Below are 19,844 nucleotides of genomic sequence, written 5' to 3'. Positions count from 1 at the left end.
CTTGTACTTAAGTAACAATAACACGAAAACTAAACGAGATATCAACAATCCAGGAACACGTGATTACAGAAGAGGTCATGCGTAGCACAATGCTGCCAAACGCACGTCACTAAATATCTCCGTTGGCGCGTAATTAAAAATGTTTGGTTATTTTCTGAACAGTCCTCATAGAGAAAACATCTCTATCACCCAAGTAGTAAAAAAAATGTTACAAAACCTAAGAATTGCAAATCATAGGTTGAACATAATTATTTATTAATTCCGCTTCCTGGAAGATCGGAATCCGGAGGTAAGGTAAATCGATGGGTTTAATCTTGTCGTTAAAGGTAGGTAGAAAACTATTAATAAAAAGCAATTCAAGTTGCACATATGTACGAACATACATATATCAATGATATCAATGTTTTTTTTAGTGGTTTGACATGTAATAATTACTTTCAATATCAAATCATTTTCTAAATTTTATACTTATTTAGCTTTCTCCTCAAGTATTGTAATATCTATTTTATGTGAGTATTCACAAATACACTTCCTTCTAATAAAAAATTATATTTTTTCTCAGTTACACCTGGATTCATTTATAACATAACAATATAGTTCATGTTTATATACATATCTTTTTTGTCCTGCCCCCCTTATTATAATTCACATTTCACTGTAATAAAACAACTATGTTGCATAAAATTATTTTTAAAGAAATTTTTCTTAATTTCTTTATGTATCAGATTACTTTTGTGGCTTAAACATCTTTAAAATCACACCGAAACATACGGGTACCAGAACAGAAATTTGTAGCGTAACGAAAAGGTCTATATCGTCCTGCCTTAATAACTCTTTAATTATTAGTCACAGAAGCATAAAAGCGGTGTCATTTTATAACTTACATGGTCTGCTCGCCGATACGACTTTGAGTTTGCGTTCCTTGGGAGCGGGTTGGCGGGGAGAGGGCGCAGCGCAGATCGACAAAAACTGGTGCTCTCATTCATTTCCATTCAGTGTAGCTCACGACTTAGACGTGACATTGCGGTGATTCGTGTGTTTGTGTTTAGAGTTTCTCGAGAGAGATCGATTTAAGAAGTAATAAGTGTATTTTGAATAATATTTATGAGTAAATAATTAAAGTAAAGATGTAAAAAAGTATAAAAACTCAATATGTCAGCCTCATCCCGCGCAAAAGCCGGCAGAAATAGAAATTACGCAATATTCATTGGAAAGGGAATACTATGGGCCACGCACAGATACCCCCAAAGTCCGGCGCCGAGCGAGCGAGACTGTTTCGGGAAAGTCGTAAAGCTGGCACGGCGCGAGCACCTCTACGCTGCTGTACCCGAACTAATGGACTTAACGAGTGAAGATAACATTCATACAGGCTGATAGATATCAACATCAGTCGAACTGATGCGATGTAGGATCATTGGGATGCAGCAGAGAAGCGCTTCAAACGGTATTTGAAAACAGTCTGTTTGGTCTATTTTGCAGCGTTTGTGATCAACTTTGGTTCGACAGAGATTTAAAGCAGGCGAAAGCTCGCAACATTCCTCTTCTTTATACTAAATTCCCCGTCGAGAAAGCAGTGGCATTTCGTTATTCGTTCTGCCAACAGAACCGACAACATTGGGCATCACCACTATCGATTGTACGTTCACTAAGCACATTGATGCTGATATTATGACTTATGCTTGTTACTTCTCATATCACAGACCAATGCTGAGCAAACTTTTCGTCGAATATTAGTCGAAATAAATATCATGTACTATTTAGCGTCTGTTTTATGTTAAAATTAAATTTATTACGCAGTCAATGCTTCGTTTTTAATTCAACCCAATACACTAAAAGTGACTCGCTGACATACAGACCGACCAGCTTATCTGTAGAGCTGGCCAAATGAAGAAACTGAAATTTTCCATCGGAGACTTTCAGGTTTGTTCAAAAACATACGATAGTGTTAATGCAATTAAATCCGTTCTTAAAATACTAAATAATAATAAACAAAACTTGAAAAATTAGACACGCCATTTAAAAATAAACCTTTTAAAAAAAAAACACGCCCGATTAGAATCATCCAGCAGCAAGGGTTGTCCAGGTTCTGCGATTTGTAGGGAGAAATAAACTCCCGCCAACTTTGCATTCCATTCCATGATCGGTCAGTAGCTGGAAGGAACTTCATCCAAGGTTTGTAACGCGTTACACGATAAGCCAACGGCCGTGCGCTCCGACACAGCCCCACCCGATGTTTTGTACAAAAGCTGTACTTCTAAATAATCATTTTAATTTATTTAAATTATCACATAAGTTAGTTTCTGTATTAACATATAATTCATTTAAGTACATACATATTGAAGCAAATCAGTATTCTTTACGTACAAATATCGAATACATTTTTATAAAAATATCCAATTAAGAAGAAACCATAACGGATGTTTATAAATATATTTAAAATAAACATCGCAATGAAGACATGAACTAAAAATCATTTATCACGCTACTGATATTGTTTAGGAATTAAATAACGTTTTTATTATTATATTTACATTTAACTTTTAACTATAGATATATTTTAACTGATAACTAATAAATATTTTTAATTATTATTTAAGTATTCTTAACGTGAAAAAAAACTACAATAAATTGAAATTACACTAAATTTTTTATACAGTATATATTTTAAAGTTTATTTTTCTAAAAAAATTGTACTACTGTAATATTTATTTCATATATTTAAAAATCTATTGCACAAAATATGTAACAAACTTACCAATATTATAGTAAATATTTTAAAGTATTTATTGATTATTATAACTCATGTATGAATGTTAGGTGTAATAAATAAACAAAAAATCTCAGGCAAGTTGGCAGGAGATATGAATCACTCCTAAAAATGGCATAGATATTCTCTGGATAATAATCATCTCATGCCAGGATTATTATCTTAAGTGAGGAGTTAAATGATTTCCTATCGTTTTCTTCAGTGTTGTACATAAAACATACTGTTGCACATTAATTTGCAAAGCCCACCACTGGGACTGTCTGTATAACAAATATTATGTTTAATTAAAGTAACCCTAACAAGTGCTTCTCGAACCTTGTTAATTAGAATCATTAATAAATAATTATCATTGTTACTGTTTAAAAATAAGTGGTTAACGATCCTAGTCCCCTTTTAAGGTTTGTATGTTTTGTAATCTATGTAGTCATTCTTTCTTTCTGATATCCACTCTTTTCCTGCACATTTGATTCCCTTCTCAAAATATGTCTACTAGATTTGTATCAACAAATCTAGACACAGAGTTACACTGTGTCTGTATGATATTATAGTTTGAAGTCCTACGTATAGAACAACTATAAAGTCTTGTTTATTGCTTGCGATTACAATAAACCAACCTGAAGCTGAGGTGCTCATCCAGATAAAACCAGTAGCAAATCTATAGGTGCCTCAGCAAGTTCTTTATTTTTGTCAAAACTGAATAAAAAAGGGAAATGCTTTCCTATTTTTCTTTGACAACATATACAATCATTATTTTTACTAAATAGTAAACACAACTTAGTTAATAGTGTTGCCAAAACATAATTAAAACACCTATCTGAAAAATAATTTGTTGTTTTATACAACACACATTTTCCTTCAATATATATCTCCATCTTTTTCTGTTTAGCCTCCGGGAATTACCGTTCAGGTATTACTTCAGAGGATGATATGTATGAATATGAATGAAATGTAATCTTGTATAGTCTCAGGTTGACCGTTCGTGAGATGTGTGGTTAATTGAAACCCAACAACCAAAGAACACCAGTATCCACAATCTAGTAATCAAATCCGTATAAAAGTAACTGCCTTCAATATATATATCTGATCTAAGCATTGAAAACCTTCAAAATAAAATCTAAATATTTATAATCACGAAATACAACTAGATAAAGCAAAACTATCAAACAAAAATAGATACTATTAATTTGAAAGAAACAGATGTAATACATATATTAATAACAAATAATAATGAAAAAAAGCGATTCACTAATTGTCTAATGTTAGTCTTTTATTCTATGTTAGCAGAAAGGCAGTTTTAACGCATTTACAATTCTCTTTTTTTTTAATTTCATAAAAAACATCATTTAAGAACAAACCTGTTACAAAAACTGAGAGATGACATAGTTCAGGATTAATAATTTTAAAAAATATACATATAGGAAAAAAATTCAGTGATATAGAAATTTAATAGAATATTTTTAATGATGTATTTTTATAATCAACATAAATGTAAAATAATAATCAAGTTGAGTACACATAACATACTGAAGTATAAAATCTACCGCTCTTGAAACACTATCAATCACAAATAATAGTCTACTGTTATATTAATACTTAACCTTTGAACAGAAAGAGTTAAGTGATTGTTAAAAATCTTATCTATATAATGAACTACAGAACTGCAGATAAGTGAACATACAATACTTCAATTCTATTTTAGAAAAGACAAGATTATTCACCATCAAATCAGCAAAATAAGAATACAATACATTAACATTAAAATAAACTGCTAAATAATAAAGGCAAGTAATTAAACTTTAAATAACAAGAATTATCTATGAATAATGTGCTTTATAAATGAAAATAAAAAAAAATAAATAAAAAGCAACATGAAATCAAATATCTAACACTATTTCAGATTTACTAATTACAAGAAAGACGATTATTGTAAAGCAAGAATAAAATTTCAATTAAATAATATTTAATAAACTGATTCTTTTCTATGAAACTTAAAAAATAAAGATGCGGTCCACTGACATCAGAGACAAATGACTACAAAATCAAAGAAGAAAAAGAAACATGTAACCACTATTATACTGATGAGATTTACCAAACTACTTCAAATAATTTACATGATAAAATCGAGAACGAAAACAAATATGGTAAAGAATAAAAATGGGAATCTTCTCTTTGATTTAGATGATGTAGGTGACAGATGGAAAGAATATATTGAGGAGCTATATGAGGGAAAGGATATTGTTAACACTAGGGAATATCTGGAAGATGAAAATAGGGTGGATAAAGATATGATGGGACCACTTGTATCTAAGGAAGAATTTGTCAACGCCTTGAATAACCTGAATAGTAAAATGACAGGCACAGATAACATCCTGACAAAAATATTAAAAGAATTAGGAGAGTCAACAATGGAGTGTTTGTTGCTAGAGTCAACAAAAGAGTTTATTAAACGTTGCTATGAAGAGAGAACGACACCACCACTAGATTTCATAAATAGCAAAACTAAAATAATTCCTCCTAAGAGCAATGCAATGTACAGATGTACCAATTACAGAACAATCTCTTTGTTATTCCACACTTCAAAGATAATGCTAAACAATATTAAAAGCCGAATAAAAGGGAAAATAGAGACAAATCTGGGAGAAGACCAGTTAGGATTCAGATCAGGGAAGGGAACTAGAGAGGCAATACTAGTGCTGAGAGCGTTATTGGCAAGAAGAATTGGGTTAATAAGAAGACATTTTTGACTTTTGTAGACTAAGAGAAAGTCTTTGACAAGGTGACTTGGGAATTGTTATTTCAAACAATGAGGGAAATAAAGCTTGACTGGAGGGATAAACGATTAATTCTGAATTTGTATAAAATGCAGAAAACTGAGATTAAAATCAACAGCTTAAAGAAAGAGGCCAAAATAAGAAGGGGAATCAGGCTATTGTATGCCTATGGAAAAAGCTATTGTATGAAAGAAAAAACAAAAGGAATCAGAATTAATGGAAAATCCATACATTATATCCGCTTTGCAGATGATATTGTGTTACTGGCGGAATCAGCAAGAGCAATGGAGATTATGTTAGAAGCACTATCTAAATTACTAACAAAACATAAAATGAAAATTAATATGGAGAAGACAAAGATTATGGTTGTAGGAAAAACAAAGGAAGGTACAGAGGTTGATATTAAATTAGATGATACTGTCGTAGAGAAGGTTGACAGTTTTTGTTATTTGGGAAGCACTGTCACTAGCGATACTAAATGCACCACAGAAGTAAAAAAGAAGAATAGTGCTGGCAAAAAGAGTTTACCAGGATAAAAATAATATACTGACTGATAATCATATGAGTACGCAAGTAAAGAAACAGTTCACTAAAACTTATGTCTGGAGTGTTCTACCTTACGGGTGTGAAACATGGATGCTTGGGAAAGCAGAGAGAAGAAGACCAGAAGCAATGGAAATGTGGATTTGGAGGAGAATAACAAGAACAAGCTGAATAGATAGGGAAAGAAATGATGAAGTGTTAGCAGAAGTGAGTGAGAGGAGATCTTGCTAAATGTTATACAAAGAAGAGTGAAACTGATAGGACATGACCAGTTCTTGACAAATATATTTGAGGGCAAGTCTTTCAGGTAAAAAACCTAGAGGTAGACCGAGAGCAACCATCTTCAATAATGTTAAAGAAGAGATGGACCTTGGTTCATATAATGACTTAAGAGAGAAGCAGAGATGAGAGTGACATGGCTAAACAGACAAGGCATAGCCTTGAATGATGAACGATATTTATATCAGTAAAATTAAACTGAAGAAACACATATAAACATTTTAGGCAAAATTATGATTCTTATGTAAAGAGTAAACTTCATTAAGTTACATGTTAAAGGGTTACACAACAAATTACACTTAGCTGTAGAGTTAAGCAACAAACTATGTGGCTAAGAATCTAGATGGTCTGTCATCCTAAAGTAGTATTTGGAAATGGTGAAGAGCAATTTACATTTAAGCAGATGGTAAGCAATACCACAGTTACAAATACTCATCTTAGTAATTACCTTAAATTTGTTAACCTTAACTTTAAAATACTGTACTAATTTACAAATAAATATTCTTTCAACTATAAACAGAAGTTTTTTGAGATCTAGAGGCAAAAAAAAACAGAAATAGAAAATCAGATTTTAATCTTAAAAAATATGAGAGCAAACTCAAAAAATAAATAGGTAAGATTCATTGATAATGTTATTTTCGTTGAAACTAAGAAATAGTTAGAGGTTGCCAATGAAATAGATTCATAACTAGCTGAGAAATTACATTTGAAAGTAATTAACAATAAAACAATGGAAAGATATGCAGCAGAAAGGAAGGCACTGAGAAGATGGAAATACACAAATACAGTAAAACTTAAAATTTTATTATTTAAATAGTAAAATTGCTAATGTTGGATGAGTTTTTTTTCTGAGTGAAAAACGCTTCTGTGTTATCATCACAGGTCACGATACATTTGTTGTAATAAAAAAAACAGTTCCACAACGAAAATACTGGAGGTGCTATGGAAGCTAAACATGTATGTTCTGTTGCCTACCACAAAAGCAACAACATAATTGATGATTTTAGAGCCATCTATAAAAACTGTAACATCAGGATACATGCAGTTTATTAAATTAAAAAATTTGTTTCGCAAAACAACAGGATTTGTGTTTTTTTTATTATACGGACAAAGATCAAAGCTGTAATTAATGAGAGAAGGCCACCAAAGGGGGTAATAACATAAGGTAATTCCATATTTAAAACTGATAAAAGGCACAATGCCTAGCAGAGCAGTAAGTAAATAACATACAAAAAGAATTAGGTTTTAAAAAAAATGTAAAAATTACAACCGTAAAAGAAGATAATAAAAATACATGACATGCAATTGAATATCTCCAAAATGGAGGCATGTTTAAAAATAAAAATTAATTCCTCCTCCTTATAAATCCAAACTGATATTAATGCATGAATGCGAGCAAACAAGCAAGCGCGCCCACACACACACTGAAAAATATGTAATTTTAAAAACTTTATAATGGTAATTTATTCTAATTTTCATACTTAAAATATCATTACATTTCATTGGGAAAAAGTTGGAAAATTTACTACTAAATAGAACCAACACACCCTCATCACAAATATTTTATGCTTTACAATTTCTTCTTTTATTATTACCTAAAACAATACCCCTCTTATGCATATGATCCAATCACTAAAAATATTGTAGGTAACCCGACATAAAGATATAAGTCAATCCCAGATATCAGCATAGCTGAAATAAGAATCCCACACCAGGCTTATTAAGGAAATGTGGAGTGAAGTGGTTTCCATTGGTGTCTTCACTGAGCAGAACATATGGTTGGAATTGTTGTCCCAAGTCCATTGTAATAATATGTTCAGTTCTGCAAGTGACACCTTCAATATATTTCTCAGCGGGACTGGCTGCAAAGTTAACAAAACATTACTTTCAGAGGTCTCTTATACCTCAGATGTTTTATGTATGCCACTACCATTAATAAAAACTGAGATGTTAATGCAAAACAACAAATGAATGTATCCTTTCTATTGAACAGTAATGAATTATAAGTATTCATAAGTATAATTATAAGTATTCATTAAATCTGTTTAATATTCTATATAAAATCAATAAATGTTAGATATGTTAAGCAATTACATAAAAATAATATGACACCTATAATAATAAATAAATGAATTTAAATGTAAGATAATTAGAAAATGTTTTTATTCTTTTTTACACGAAAAAGAAAGAAAATTATAGAATAAAAGTCAAATTATAAAAAGGAAATCATAAAAACGTATATGTGTATTATTAGCATACTTTACATTCACTTCACGCAAGTTTCTAAAGTATAATCCATAACAAAAGATAAAAGAGAGAGGTATTTTCTATAGTTATAATTTTCATTATAGTAATGTATAAATAACTTCCTGTTACATTCAAAGAAAAATATAATAAATATAAATAAAAGTGTACTGTCTTAGGTTATATATAGCTAATAGTTTACTCTCATATTAATAAATGCAGTACTGTGTGAGCATGTGTATGTGTGCAGATACACACACTCGCATGCATAAATTGAGACAGTAAAATATTTTCTAATACATTAATAAGAATTGTTAATGTATCAATAAGAATAACATTCTTCCATTCACAATGCTGACTGATTATCAATAGTATTACGCAACAATAATTTATAGAATTTAATAATAAACAACTGATCTATTTAAGTCTAAACATTTTTAGTAATTGAAAAAAAAAATTATTTAAAAACAGGATGCGCTGAATGTGAAAGCGTATAAAACCCAACCAATGTTTTGAAAAATTCTTAAAAACTTCATAAAATCTCAGTAGGACTATTGTTTCATAAAATAAAAATTTTCCCAAGCATTTTTAGCAACTCCAAACAGAAAATAATAGATTTTTAAACCATTTAAAAAAAAAGAAAGTAATTCCTCCATTCAATTTTTACATTTTCTTTTAACATTCAAGCTTTAATCTTTATCAATAGACGAAATTTCAATGATTTTTGTTCAACTATTTTCCACAATACAACCTGAGATGTTCAAGAATAGTAGAATGTTGCATAGGGGTACAAGTCATCTTAGCTAGAGCACATTAAATAATGTAATAAAAAAAGAGTGACATACAATTTTGGTTTTTTTTATACATGTAAAAAATGTTTACAATCTAACTTATTGAAATTAACTTTCTTAAATGTAATTTTCTGATATATATTTATTTAAATAAAGAGATATATGAAACAATAATAAAATGTTTCAATTATCAGTAACTTTCATAGGTGACATTTTTCTTAATAAAAACTGGCTTCACCTTAAATTTTTTCATATTATTAAACAGGTGAGCAACATAAAACTGAACCTATAATGAAACTGCTACCCAACACTATTTATGAAAGACTCTCACACAACTAGCATGACTAGTGGGTGTATATGTTTCAACCATTACTACTGATTGTTTCTACTATTTGTCAGATGGTTATGTGTCACTGCAGTATACGTTTTGTTGCAGTGCAATATTGTGAGTGCAGTGGTGATTGTGTATAATGGCCTTATTCAATCCAGAAGAAGACAGCTATAGTTGAGGCCTATATTCATTCTGGATTGTTTGAAGAATCATGACAAGTATTCATAGAAAAATTTCTGAATGGGGAATCCCAGCAAAGGGTAGCATACAAGATTTATATGCAAAATGAAATAGGCAACCTTCTGTTAGAACTCCACAGGCATTGCCGATATTGAAAGGAGAATTACTGCCAGCCAAAAAAAAATCACTAAACAAGTTATCCCAACAATCTAGTGTTAAATAAACATTTTGTCATGAAATTCTCCATGAAATAAAATTGAAACCATACTGAAGGAGACAGACAAACTGAAACGACTTGATTATTGCAACTGGTTTCTCAAAAACATTGTTCGTGGACATACAGAGTTGATGTTGTATAGACAAGGCATAGTTTCATTTATCCGGCCATGTTAAGTTGCAAAACACCAGGTATTGGATAGCGAAGAATCCTCAAGAGATATTCGAGCATCCACTTCACGATGAGAAAATTGGTGTTTGGTGTGCCATTTCCGATAATCATATAGTGGAACCAATATTTTTTAACTGGACTGTAAATACACAAGTTTACCTCACAATTTTCAGAGAATTCTATGCACAATTAACTGATAATGAAAAAGAATACAGCTTCTTCCAACAAAACGAAGCAACGTGTCACACATGAAACATTTCATTGAATCGCGTTCATGTAGCTTTCACAAATTAACAAGCTATCAGAAGAGGACGGTGGCCTCCATGTTCCCCAGAGTTGTCTATTTGTGATTTTTTCCTTTGGGGCTAAAAGAGAGAGTTTATGCATCTAATTCCCCAATATTGATGAACTGAAGGTGAACATTCAATGAGAAATCAATGCAATTGACAACAACATTTTGTGTTGGACATCTCTACATGATGAGTTGAGCACAAAAGTGCATCGATGCCCAAGGTGAACATCTTTTGTAATAATAAGGTAGATAAATGCAACATTTAAATTACATATTTTTTAATGTTTTTCTTATTTAATTTACATATTATTCATAAAATTTCATTCTAACATAACCTTCCGATTCTGCAGCAGTTACATAATGGGTTTGGTTTTATGTTGCTCACCTATATAATTAATACATTATTGATACAACTAAAAAAATTAAGTAACCCTCATTAAGAATATAACTTTTAGTATTATCAAACATTTCATTTAAAAATGATTAATTACAAAATTTATCATATCTTGAGTGTCGCACATCAAACTTAATTTCACCTGTACCTTTAACTTGGGATTTCCAAGAAAATCATCTAGTCAGTTAACAAAATCAATTTGTTTAATATTTTATTTCATTTTATCTATCAATTCCTGACAAGTTATTTTATCATTCTTTTACATTACCATAGTTTAATTTGGTCTATCAAACTCACAAAATGGATTAAATGATGTAATCTCAAAAACACGGGCCACCAATTTTTTGTCTCGCTCAATGAAATAATGAGCCCTAAATTTATCTCACTTTTTTAATTATAATTACACAGAATTTAAGATGGAATGACTTTTTTTTGTAGAAAATGTATACATTGAAAAAAAAATTGTTTAATTGTAGTCCAAGTATTTGTGTTTTGGGCATAGAAGTCACCTGTTAAATGAATGATTTTTTTACAATTAATAAATTTTTGTTTTTTATCAGATGCAGTTTTTTGTTTTTTTAATACCAATTTTAAGTTATATCAACTGTTGTGGTCATTAGCTACTAATAACCCCTGAACCAATGTTAACTTTGGTAAGCAGTGGAGATGGTAGAGCCATGGTTTACTACAGGACTTTAATTTCCAGGATGGCATTATCTGAACTATTCTAGGTTATTAAAAACGTTTTGTAATGCTACAATGATACTGTAACAACGGTTTCAACTGTATCATAAAAATGTTATATATATAACAGTATGGTGATTATATAGATTATGAAATCCACTTTGCTTTTTTCATATTTATAGGAAACTGCAATTTTTTTGACAACTGATTATTAATGCCATTTGAATTTTAATATAATAATCGTTAAAAATTAAATTCCCACTGTTATAGTAACTACACATTTAAATAATAACAATTAACCAAAATGACTTTTCACAATGACATAATTTTTTGTAGTACCATTAACCAACATTTACTTCTAATTATAACTGCCATTTTAAATTAGCTCTTTAATCTCCTATTCATTAATACTTCATACATATTAAACAGATTACCCAAATCAATTATGTTGTTACTAAGGAAACGTTTTTGCTATTGTTATTCAGTTAATATTGATGTTTTCATGGCAAATCAATTATGAGTAAAGTAGTGACAACCTCATCCTCTTCAACTGAAAATGTGAGTATATGACAGATGTGAAAATACAACAGAAACTTTTACGTATTTATCTGTTTCAAAAGGTAAGATAAAGTACGTCGATAATATGATGTCACAATTACATAAAAACAAGCCCAAAATATAATGGTGCTCGCATAAGTAACATCACACAATCATGAAACCTTAATCTTACTTTAATGTATCTTAGTTTAAGAAATGGGGTCAGTTTTGTTTCTGAAATAATCAGCGATATGAAGTAAATAAAATTGATTAATAAAAAGTTTTTATACAGAATGATTTGCTACTTAGCCATTTACTACTCATGGATTAATTAATTCAATGGAGCAGAGGTAAGTTCAATAATGAACAATGTTAGTTTAAAATGTAGACAAAAGTGTCAAATGCTTTCAGGTAACAGATTATAGTGTAAAATAAAAAATTTTGGTTATTCAACTGGGTGGCAAAAATTGACACAGATTTATGACATAGTATTAAGTTCTTATCAGTAAACTGAATTGAATAAGAGCTAAAAAATTTAATAGTAACATGTTATTAGGTGTGGAATAAAAGTATTCTATAAGGATAAAATAATTTAAGATAGATACAATATTCTACAAAGTAAACAACAATATTGCAAATATAATTTAAATATTGCTTAATATCATATAATTTTCTATTTCTAATGTGTACCATGCAATCTGTTCAAATTGTAAATCAAAAGCAATCCTCACATTGGTATCCTGTGTCTAGTATTCAAATCCGTATAAAAGTACCTTACTTTTACTAGGATTTGATCATATAATTAAGACAACAAACATGAAATTTAATATGAATAGATATTTTTTAAATATATTTAAATTATTTCAATGAAAATTATTTAAAAAATTATAAGAAATTAGAGAAGAAAGATTAATCAATTATCAAAAAATCAATAAATATAAATTTGAATATTATCTAACCTCATTAAAAATATTTTTAATAAGATTGACGATGGTTTTACTTGGTGAAAATCCATAATCAAGAATTGGAAAAATATTTTTTTTTATTTCTACAAGATTTATTTAAAAAAAAAAAAATTAATTTACATTAATCAATGTCATTAATTTATAATTAAATTAAAGCCTTTTAAAATCCATAAAAACATAATTTAATGTACCAATTATAGCCAGTTCTGACTTTATTCATTTTCTTCCATAATTAAAATATTTTATTAACATGTTTGGTACAAGTATGAAAAAATTTATTAGGTAACAAAAACTAGGATCTGAATTTTTTTTATAGTTATATTTTTTTTATTTATAAAACACTACTTCCCCAACATACCCCTCCCCTTATTGTGTACATTGCCATCTGTACAACTAGTTAACCCCACGGCCCAATGAGATGTAGTCTTGTACAAACACAGGTAACTTTTACTAGGATTTGAAGTTCAGAACTTTCGACTTAGTAACTCAGCTGTGCAATGGTGGTTAACCACTAGACCAGCCCAGCTTGCTAATCAAAAATTTCTTACTAACAGTGTGTAAAAGTGAATCCATTTAAGCACTAATATCATATCCAAATTGCATTGTTTAAAATTTTCTTTTCACAAGTATAATATGGGTTGATAAACTGTGTTCTCCTTTTCAATATTATTTAAATAACACAATAAGCATAATAACTGATAAGATTTGGATATGATATAGACAAAACTGTTGACAAATAAATTATTATTACTTTTTAAAAATGTGATTATGTATTCACTTTCATTATGTCGCTTTTAATAAAAAAAAAATGTTTTTAATTATTCTTTGACGAATAGTTAAAGCTTATTGCCAATAACAGCTACTCCACTACTTTTATTATAATAAGTTAATTTTGTAGTAGGAATAAAAGCAAAGCCTGACTGGGATTCATACGCAGCAATTCCAGATGAAAGACAGAGAATATAATCACCGTCTATAAGCAACTATGAAAAAAAAACCACCAGACCTAATAATAAAAACCAGTTACACGTTTCAAAATCAAGGTTATATTAAATTTACTACAATAGTCTTCACGGTCAGTGTGTTTTCATCACAAAAGAGTGAGCTGTATAGAAAGAAATGAGTTTTCAATACATAAGAGAGTTCAATAGCTTTTTTTTTATACAATCAAATTCCATGTTATACGTTAAATAAACATATTATTTAACCAACATAATAACACCATTAATGCATAAAGAAATATTTATAATGATTCTGTAACAATTAAAAATATGAGAATAAACTGAAATTGGTTAATCAAAATCAAATCAGTCTTGAACAGGAAAACTCAATTGATTTCCTAAATTATAAGGTTTTTTCTAGAACTTCATAAGGAAAATATACACAAGCAACAAAATAAAGCAGTTGATATCACCTTTTTTTTAAAAATCAAAACATTAATTTCCTTTAATATCTAATTTATAGGTACTTTTTTAGTAGCAACTTAATGAAAATTTAAAAAAAATCAAACTCCCAGTTTCAAAATGAAAAACTCAAATTTCTTACTCACCTTATGTAATTTTTACGGTAAAGAAATTATATTGTCTTCTTGATCAAAAAAAGAAATGATCAAACATATTACTGTTTGAATAAATAAAATAATTTCACTAGATAACTTATACCATCTTTCTTTCTTAAGTTCAAAACTAGTGACTCCATACCATATATCTTGTATTCCTTCATCTTTTCCTACAAATTAAAAATCTTCAAATTCTAAAATTTTCATTTGGTATCTTGTGCCAACAAGTCGGTAAGAAATCTCATCTCTGCAGCTCTGACTAGATATTTTTCTTTATAGTGTCTACGTTTCACTTCCATTCAACAAAACCGGTTCTGTATGGTCTTACAGAACTTCAATTGGTAAAATTGTCACCATTAAACTGTGCTTAACATTTTAAAAAAGCTGACAACAAAGTTATAATACTTTCCTGGCATTGGGGTTGCCAGAATAAGATTTTTAAAGTTTTTTTTAGAAAAATGATACATAAAGAGTTTAAAAAATTAAAAAAACTAATAATTTTTAACTTATTCTGTTTCTCCACCTCCAAAATCACCTCCTAAAGAAAAATTTTTGTTTTTGTACGTTTACAGTTTTAAATGTAAGAAAAATTATTTTTTTTCTTTAATAATTAAAAAATAAAATGTTATGGTAAGCATCAACACATGTACTGAGCTTTAATATAAGCAGAGGTTATGTTTGCAAAATGTGGTGAAAATTGACCCTCAAAGATACTATCTTACCCCACCCTTTAGAGATATTGATCCCAAAGCCTTACCTACAAATTGAACCGTATACACGAGTCTCTGTGCCAAATTTCATCAAAATTCAGTTAATCTAATAAAAAATTAAGCTTCAAAGAAGCCAACATACATATATAGGATATGTATTTACATACAAACATTCCTCCCAATTTTTTTGTTTTTTATGGTTGCTGTGTCATAAACATTGAGAAAAACCCATACCCCATTTTTTGACAGATTACCATACTTCTTGCAGAATAGCTCTAGAGCTGATTCCAGGAAAATAAAAATAAAAATTAATTATAACATCTATTGAAAGATAGATATTGAAATTTAAAAAAAAAAATAAAGCAATAATCTTAACATTTACTTAGCTGAGATTGGCACCTAGTCCACTTCAGATTTTAGAATATGTAATTCTAATTTAAAATTGAATTTATTTTCGGGTAAAGGCATATTTTTTTCGCTTAATCCATCTTTTAGCAGTTCAAATATACTACAACTTCCACTGGTATCATTTTAATGAAATTTACATTTTAACCTATCCTATACATTACTAACTTTAATTTACTAAACTTCATGTATTCTCATTAAAATAATAGTTTTTACAGTTCAATGACAACTAATGAATGTATTTTTTTAACTCCAAAATAATATGATTAAAATATATAATTTTAATAAAATGATTTAAAGTAATAGACAATGCAACGGAAAAAATACTGTAATTATATGTTTCACTACATTACAAGTTATTAATTTACTAACACAGATTATTATACAAATTTACAACATTTACAGTATTAAGTTTCCATAAAAATCCTATTTGTATTTTTTATATAAAACCATCAGTTATTTTAGTAATAAATTGGTTTCAGTAACATAAATGGCAAAAAAAAAATTATTAACCATTTTCAAGAAAAGGTCCTCAATTTTCATGCAGGAATTGTTTTTATTGTAATTGTCCAATATTAAAGAGCTAATCATTTCAGTACGTTAGTGAAGTTGTGTTACACATTTTGTGGTTTTAGGGTTTATGTTTTGCAAATTTTTTAAGTTTTTATTTCTTTTTAAGTTAAAGTGCTGTTTTTTGAGTTTAATTGGCTCTATATATAAGTGAGTGTGAGTGTGGTATATCAGTATTCACTAGAAGAGAATATATTTTAATTCATAAATATTTTTCGATATTATAAAGGGAACAATCTGGATTTATTAACTCAAATTGGACCACTCATTAATGGCATCCGTTTTAAAGCACCCCTGAAAACAAACCTGACAAATTATAACTATGTAGTCGTATATACTCTAATAGCTACTGTTATTGCTAGTATTCTTACAATCTGCTTAAAATGGATGTATTTAAGATCTTCATTAAAACTGAATATTATGTAGAAATATGTTTCATGTTTAAACTAGATCATATATATATATCATTATTTAATAGTATCTTAAAATTATTTATTAAAACTGTTTTATCTAGAACTCTGAATGTGCCAAACAAAAAAATAAAGAAATTATATTTCAATATCAATAATTCATAATTTAATGAAATATGACACACAAACAGTATAACATTTTTCTATTTGTTAAATTCCCAGAAGATATTCAAAATACTGATTGTAGCAGATTATTCTAAATAATATAAAATATATTTCTGTTTTAATTAACATAATCTTTCACAACGCTGAAATCATTTCGAATACGGCACACTTTAACTTTTTTTTAATACATTCATAAGGCTTGATACTGTAAGGCTTATGAATCAGAAATTACTGAAAATCAGTATGTTAAGAAAATTAATATGTTTTAAAAATACGAACATAATTTCACAAAATTATCAATTATTACAGCAATATATGCATTTTTGGGGGCCCTAACAAAATAAATTTAAAGGATTTAAAATTATTGTCTACCAGATAAATAAAGAAAGAAGGAATCAAACAACGTTAAAAAAATTAGACAAAAAATATTCTGTAATAAATTTTAAATAATAAGCAACTGATAGTATAATTTAATTCGACAACAATCAAGGAAATAATAAATGTTTTTATCTGGAATTACCCAACATTTCTTAGAAATTTAGCAACATTAATTCATAAAATATAAGGAAGAGTATGTTTGCTATATTAGAAAAAAACAGTTATTTAATATTCCAATGTATTATATTTATTGTTAATTTTTGCTAAAAAATAAATACATGTTTAGTAAAATCAATTGTAAAATATGGAAATTACAACTGAAGGCAAACTTACAATAGTACGATAGGATTTAGAAATAAATTTTAAAACGTTACATGTTTATTTTATCATCGATCTGGTTAATTACATGAGTATCAATTAATTAATTATACGGGATCATCGAAAAAGGTTGCAGCAATTAAAAAAAAATCATATCTCAGAAACTACAAGAGATAATCAAACGGTACTATTTTTTAACGACTGGCACTAAATAGGGAATCTTGGACAGCTGCATCAAACCAGTCAAATGACTGAAGACAAAAAAAAGACAGTGAAAAATTCAGGGATGACCCACATTTAAAACAACGGATTACCTATGCTGTAGCGATGATCCAGCGGACCTGGGCAGAAATCGATTATCGGCTGGATGTTTGCAGAGCGACCAACGGACCTCATATTGAAACATTCTATGGTATTCAAATTTTTTTTAAGTTGGTAAATTTAAAAGAAAAAAAATTATTCGTTTGATTATCTCTAGTAGTTTCTGATACGATTTTTTTTTTAAGTTACTGCCACCTTTTTTTGACGATTTGTACAACTTTATTCTAAACAGAACCGACGATACTGTTGCTAGTATCTATACTGTATTGCATATTTAATACAAACCGTCATATTTATAACGTTAAATGATTAAAGCCATGATAAATCTACCTACTACATTCACCGGTCTCCGGACCGGTGAATGTAGTATTTTTTTTTACATTCACCGGTCCGGAGACCGGTGAATGTAAAAAAAAACACCGGTGCGTAGAAACACACCGTTTCAGCCAGAGCCCACGCCAGAACGGCCCACGCAAAAAAGAATACGCAAATGACGTAGGATCTACCCTAATAACGATATACGCATGATGTTATCGAGTTATGCAGTCAGCTTTTTTCCGTTAATTTTTTATACAATTAAATAAATTGATTACAGTTAGCATTGAAAAAAAATAAAAAAATTGCATAAATCATAATATTATCACTAGAAACAATAACCAATAAAATAATAAAAGAAGATAACAGTTGAATAACATATTTCCTAAAAATATCTACTATTGATAATGCAGTCTATATATTAATACTGTATACGGTATTAATTTATCATATATATTCCCAACCACTGAATAATATACATTCTTTATAGCCAAGTACTGTGTGTCAAGTTTATTATTTATATTACAATTGTTAACAAACGGAATTTCTCGGCCTATAATATATTATTAATATAAAAATATAATAAATAATATTTTTTAGTATTAAATAATTTTTTAAAATTATATGGATAAATTTGACCATTTCTATCTTTTTTATTTCTTCATACAACTTTATTTCAGCTTAGTTTCTTCGGTTTTCTTTCTTCCAAACAAACAAATTCTTAACAATAAAAAATTATTAATTTTAACATTATTTATCGAATGAAAATGTTAAAAGTTAGGAAAAATATGGGTTTTTTTTTTTTTACAATACGTTACCGAAGAATAACTAATAGCCACTTAAAGTTCTGTGTTTTTTTTTTTATAAGGTGAAGATTCCCACCAACTGATAGCATTCCCACAACTACCCACTTCGGGATAAATTCCAACAACTGAACTGGCAATACGTATAATGCATTCCATGATGTTAAGAATAGATTATTTCTGCTTTAATATCAGCCTAGTCAGTCTTACGATTGTAACACGTGTAAAGCATATTATATAAGAAGAGCCACACAGAATAAAACTACTTCATTCCGTATGGTAAACAGAGTGAAAGCATATTTCTACCTGCGTTGCCCAATGATATGCAGTGTCTAGGTAACGGACTCAGTAAAAAAAAAAAAAAACTTTAAATCTTTTCTAAAGTAAATCAAACATTGGATGTTTGTTATTCTTGAGATTGTACGTCATTTTGGGCGTAATTTGTATCATATCAAGTAACCTACTATCAAAACCTTACGGTTACGGCACCCAATAGACATCCGGAAGGATATTTATAAGAAACGTTTTGGTTTTTTATACGTTCCAGTTGAAAAAATCAATCCAGATTTTTAACGCAATTAATCCATTTAATTACTATCACATCTTATTTATTGTATTTAAGTTATTTAGTAGTGTTATTTCTTCGATGCTAGCACTACTAAAGCAAAAATAATTCAGGAACTCCTGAAAATGTCGATCTCAGTTACATTCATTGACAGACACGA

The 19,844-nt window shown here is 28.9% G+C and overlaps 1 protein-coding gene across 3 annotated transcripts in view; it reads right to left on the bottom strand.

Annotated features, from left to right (window-relative positions):
• The window catches only part of Ctr1A (Copper transporter 1A), a 113,350-nt gene that overhangs the window by 48,152 nt on the left and 45,354 nt on the right, over positions 1 to 19,844 (bottom strand). Inside the window, exon 1 of one of the 3 annotated variants that reach the window (XM_075371793.1) lies at positions 4,123 to 4,147. The exons of the other annotated variants lie outside the window; for them this stretch is intronic. The gene's annotated coding sequence lies outside the window, so the exon portion shown is untranslated. Of the gene's footprint in view, positions 1 to 4,122; positions 4,148 to 19,844 lie in introns of those variants that run through there. 3 annotated transcript variants of the gene reach the window in all.

Source organism: Lycorma delicatula, chromosome 7, assembly GCF_047948215.1.
Source record: "Lycorma delicatula isolate Av1 chromosome 7, ASM4794821v1, whole genome shotgun sequence".
Taxonomy (NCBI): Eukaryota; Metazoa; Arthropoda; class Insecta; order Hemiptera; family Fulgoridae; genus Lycorma; species Lycorma delicatula.
Note: the sequence above shows the minus strand (reverse complement) of the source record. Positions and strands in the feature narration are given on the sequence as shown.